We start from the raw sequence: 6,041 nt of genomic DNA, 5'->3' as shown, positions 1-6,041 counted from the left end.
ACCATTTTTCTCTTTTATTAGTGTAGATGGGTATTTATTTATTGAAATTTTAATTTTCTTTATGCCTATGATCCTCTCTCTCTCTCTCTCTCTCTCTCTCTGTCTCTCTCTTTCTCTTTCTCTTTCTCTTTCTCTTTTTCTTATTAAAGCAGTCTCTTTAACATTTCTTGCATTGCTGGTTTGGTGATAATATAGTCCTTTAATCTTTTTTTGTTTGGAAAGCTTTTTACTTCACTTTCAATTTTAAATGCTAGCCTCACTGGATACAGTTGTCTTGGATTTAGGTCCTTGCTTTTTATTAATTTGATTATTTCATGTAACTCCCTTCTCACCTGAAGTGCTTCTATTAAGAAGTCAGCTGACATTTTAATGGGAACTCCTTTGTAGCTATTTTCTGTCTCCTGCTGCCTTTAAGATTCATCTTTAACATTTGCCCTCTTGATTATGATGTGTATAGGTGTGAGTCTTTGGGTTCATCTTGATTGGGACTCTCTGTGCCTCCTGAACTTGTGTGACATTTTCCTTCACTGGGTTGGGGAAGTTTTCTGTCATTATTTTTTTAAACAGGTTCTTTGTTCCTTGCTCACTCTCTTCCACTTCTGGTATTCCTATAATACAGATATTGTTACTTTCTTGTTGTACCAGAGCTACTTTAAGATATTTAATTATTTTTTTTTCTATTTTATGCTCTAATTGGGTACTTACCTTTATCTCATCTTTCAAATTACGGATTCAATGCTCTGTTTCAGCCAGTCTACTTTTAATAACTTCCAGAGCATTCTTAATGTTAAATATATCATCCTTCCTTTCTGCCTGGTTCTTGTTCATGGCCTCTATATCCCTTTTCATGCTGTTGTAATTTGCACTAAGTTTCTTAAACATCTTTATAACCATTGCTTTGAACTCTATGTCTGATAGGTTGCTTGCCTCCATCTCATTTAGTTCCTTTTTCTGGAGATTTCTTCTTTTCTCTCATTTGGGGATTGTTTCTTTGTTTCTCCATTTTAGCTGTCTCTGCTTTTGCTTCTATGAATTAGATAAACTGCTATGTCTTTTGGGATGGTCTTATGTGGAAAGTGTCTTGAAGGGTGCAGTGGTATAGTTTCTTTGTTCAATTGAGCTGGATGCTCTAGGAATGCCACTTATGTGTGTTGTTTGGGCTTTTCTGTTGTAATTGGGACTTGATTATTGACGTCCTGTTCGTGAGAGGATTCTCCACTCCAACTTGCTGCCAGTGAGGTTCAACCCCCAATGTTATCACACCAGGTGTTATACAGATGCTATGGGTCTGCTATTTGTGGAACTCACTGGATTTTGCTCTGATGTTGTTAAAGCTGGTCCCTTGGTGTGTCTATCCTGGGTCACCTGGGAGATTCTTTAGTGCAGGTGAATGTGAATCACTGGCCCTTTCTGGCCCTGGGCAATCTAACTGAGATCTGTTAGGTTGAATCCCCTAGTGGTCTGGAACTCTTTAGCCCAGAGACTATTTCTGCCTTGTGTCTCACACCTTGATTGTCCATGTTCTGAGCTATACTCCCTTCTCTCACAGAGCTGGTCCTGAAAATGTCAGCTGCAGGCACTTGGTGTCCCACTGGTCTTTGCCTAACTGAGCAATTCAGGATGGTGTCTGCAGAGGGGAGCTAAACTGCTGTTTCTGACTAATTAGATCAGGCAAAGAGTAAAAGCCTCCAGAGACATGCCTCTGTCTGCAGACTGATTGGATTCAGTCTGGAGTAGCCGCAAGCAATCGTCTACAGGTGGGCTGAGAGGTTTTCTAACAGGGTGGGGCAATTGCTTCTGCTTGGAGGCTAATTGTTACTCTCAGTCTCTTAATGGGCCTCAGAAACTCCACTGGTTGGGGCAAGGGGTTTTCTAATATGGTGGTGAAACTGTCTCCCTCTCCCACCCCAAGGCAAAAACCACCTGGATACTTAAGGTGTTCCTGAGAAAGATTACCTCCACAGCATAAGGGAATGACTCAGCATAGGAAACTGGGGTGTCTGTCTTTGAGCTCTAACCCTAGAGATCCCAACCCTGACTTCTCCTCACATAGGTCTAGTCCACTCTGTCCTCCCTCTGCTGGAGCCCAAGGTGAGTGGCTGCACATGAAATTTTGTGCCTTGGCCCTTTAAGAGAGTGCCTGCCTTTCTAATGATCTCTCCCTGGCAAACAGCATCCCTGCTGCTTTTCACTGCCACATGTTTTGTGGATACCTTTCTCAGTTCTGGTGCTTTCTCCTGTGGGGGGCATCTTTGGGATTAGACCCCAGAATTCTTATTGGCAACCCCACACATCTGAGATATCTCTCCAGAACTTCAGCTGCTGTTTGTGGGAGCCCAACCAGCCCTTTTGTGCCTCCGCCTTTCCTGTCAGTCTCTATGCAGTCTCCACTTTTCATCCTTACTAGTAGTTATCAGGGTTCTCTCCAGCTAGTCTTCAGTTAATTATTCAGGTGTGTGTTTTTTTAATATTTTAGTTGTGATTCCAGTTTTGTCCTGGGAGCCTGTCTGTGAGCTTCCACTTACTCTGTCATCATTTTTTAACCTGTTTGATATAACATTTGTAAACATTTATTCACCCAACACAAGAGCACCTGAATATATAAAGAAAATATTAATGGATATAAAGAAAGAGATCGATAATAATATCATCATAGTAAAGGATTTCAACACCCTGTGACATCAAAAGATACATTTTTCAGACAGAAAATCAACAAGGAAGCATCAACCTTAAATAACACATTAGAGTAGATGGATTTAATCAATATTTTAGAGAATTTTACCCCAAAAGTAGTAGAATATACATTCTTTTCATGTGCAAATGCAACATTTCCCAGGATAGACCATATGTTAGGTCACAAAACTTTTCAATAAATTCAAGAAAATTGAAATCACGCACAATGTTATAAAACTAAAAATCAATTACAAAAACACACCCTGAAAAACAAGCAAACCTATAGAGGCTAAATCATATACTTCAAAATAATGAATGTGTTAACAATGAGAACAAGGAATAAATCAAAAGATACTTTGAAACAAACAAGAATGAAAACACAATTACCCCAAATCTATGGGAAATTCAGAGCAATACAAGCCTACTTCAAGAAGCAAGAAAAAAATATCAAATAAACAATCTAACCTTACATATAAGGGAAGTAGAAAAAGAACAACAATGCCAAAATTGAATAGAAGGAATAAAATAATAAATATCAGAGCAAAAATAAATGATATGGAGACTAAAATATGCAAAAGATCAGTACAACCAAGAGCTTATTCTTTAAAAAGATAAACAAGTTTGATAAACTTTAACCACACTCTTCAAGAAAAAGAGAGGATACAACTAAAAATCAAAGTGAAATAAAAGTGACAACTGAGTCCACAGAAATACAAAGGTTTATTTTAAGAAAATACTAGGAACAATTATATGCCAACAAATTGAACAACCTAAAAGAAATAAATAAGTTTCTAGAAATAGACAATCTTCTAATACTTAACCAAGGTAAAAGAGTAAACATAAATAGACTGATTACTACAAATGAAATCAAATAAGTAATTAAAAAACTCCCAACAAGCAAATGTCCTGTATCAGATGACCACATAGGTGAGTTTTACAAAACATTCAAAAAAGAATTAACACATATGCTTCTCAAACTATCCTAAAAACTTTAAGAGAAAGAAATAATCTCAAACTCATTTTATGAAGCCAATGTTACCCTGATTGTGAAACCAAAGACGTTACAAACAAATAGAAAGAAAATTATAGGTCAACATTCCTGATGAACATAAGTCTAAAAATTCTTAACAAATATTAACAAATAAAATTCAACAATACATAAAAAAGATAATGCATCATGAACAAGTGACATTTAATCTTGGGATGCAAGGTTAATTCCATATTTGCAAATCAATTAATATGATACACCACATAAAAAATGAAGAATATAAATCATATGATCATATCCATAGATGCAGAAAAAGCATTTGACAAAATCCAGCACTTACTTATGATAAAAACTTTCAGCAAAGTGGGAATAGAAAAACATACCTCAACATAGTAAAGGCCATCTAAGATGACCCTCAGCTAATATCATACTCAACAGAGAATATCTAAAAACATATTCCATGGCAACACAATGATGCCCACTTTCACCCCTTTTGTTTAACATAGATTGGAAGTCCTAGCCACAGCAATAACACAAGAAAAATAAAAGATATCCAAATTAGAAAGGAAAAAGTAAAACTGTCATTATTAGGAGGTGACATGATATTATATACTAGCATATAGACTCGAGAACTCTAAAGACTCCATCAAAAAAGTATTAGAACTATAAAATAAATTCAGTAAAGTAGCAGGATACAAAACTAATATTCAGAGATCTGTTGCATTTTATCCACTAATAATGAACTATCAGAAAGAGAAATTAAGAAAACAATCTCATTTACAAATAAATAAAAAATACCTAGGAATAAATTTAAACAAGGAGGTAAAATATTTGTACTTGCAAAGTTATAAGATATTGAAAAAGAAATTAAAGAAGATACAAATAAATGAGAACACATGCTCATGGATGGGAATAATTAACATCGTTAAAATGTCTATACTATCCAAAATAACCTACAGTTTCAATTTAATCCCTTATCAAAACACCAATAATATTTTTCACACAGAACCAAACCAAATAATCCTAAAAATTATATGAAACCCAAAGTAACCCTAAATAGCCCAAGCAATCTTGAGAGAACAAATTTGGAAGTATCACATTACCTGATATCAAAATATACTACAAGGTTATAGTAATCAAAATAAATTTTTACTAGTGTAAAAACAGACACATAGATCAATGGAACAGAATAGAGAGCCTGGAATTTACCTTTATGGTAAATTAATCCATAACAAAGGAGGCAATAAAATACAATGGGTAAACACATTCTATTCAATAAATGTTGCTGAAAAAACTGGTCAGATTTTTGGAAAAAAAAGTACACCATCTTCTTACACCATATACAAGAATAAACTCAAAATAGTTTAAAGAGTTAAATATAAGTCTTGAACCATAAAACTCCTAAAAGAATAAGTAGGCAGTAAACAATGTGACATACTATTTTTTTTTAAAAAAATATATAGTTTTATTGATTTCAGTGAAGAAAGGAGAGGAAGAGAGAGAGGTAGAAACAGCAATGATGAGAGAGAGTCACTGATCAGCTACCTACTGCACAACCCATACTGGGGATTGAGCACACAACCTGGGCATGTGCCCTGATCAGAATTGAACCATGACCTCTATAGGTCAATGCTCAACCACTAAGCCAAACCATCTGGGCTATGACATTATTCTTACTAAGATTTATTTTTTTCTGATATATCTCCTTGAACAAAAAGAAATCACAAGAAAAAAATAAACAAATTGGACTGCATCACACTAAAGTTTTTGCATAGCAAAAAAGAACTATCAACAAACTAAAAAGACAACCTATAAATTGGGAGAAAATATTTGCCAATGATACATTTCATAAGAGGTTAATATCTAAAAGTTATATAGAACTCATACAACTTAACACCAAGAAAATAAACAATCCAAATAAAAATTGGGCAGTCCTAGCCAGTGTGGTTCAGTTGTGAGGAACAAGTTCGATCCCTGGTTGGATTATGTACAGGAGGCAACTGATCAATGTTTTTCTCTCACTTCAGTGTCTCTTTCTCTCTCTCCGTTCCCCTCTCTTTAAAATCAATAATCATGTCCTAGGGTGAGGATTAAAAATATTGGGCAAAAGACCTGAATAGACATTTCTCCATGGAGGACATACAGATGGTCAATTCATATATGAAAATACATTTAATGTCACTAATTATCAAAGAAATACAAATTAAATCCACAATGATAGATCACCTTATATTTGTCCAATTGGCTATCATCAATAAATCAATAACCAAGTGTTGAAGGGGATGTGGATGCATTGTTGGTGAGATTACAAATTTGTGTGGTCACTATGGAAAACAGTATGAATTTTCTCAAGAAATTCAAAATAGAACTAGCATATGAC

At 35.0% G+C, this 6,041-nt stretch overlaps 1 pseudogene; it reads right to left on the bottom strand.

Moving 5' to 3' along the window:
* The window catches only part of LOC102753541, a 6,161-nt pseudogene extending 5,796 nt beyond the window's left edge, over window positions 1-365 (bottom strand).
* Between the last annotated feature and the right edge of the window lie 5,676 nt (window positions 366-6,041).

Source organism: Myotis davidii, unplaced genomic scaffold (assembly GCF_000327345.1).
Source record: "Myotis davidii unplaced genomic scaffold, ASM32734v1 scaffold286, whole genome shotgun sequence".
Taxonomy (NCBI): Eukaryota; Metazoa; Chordata; class Mammalia; order Chiroptera; family Vespertilionidae; genus Myotis; species Myotis davidii.
This window is presented reverse-complemented; position numbering and strand designations above follow the sequence as displayed.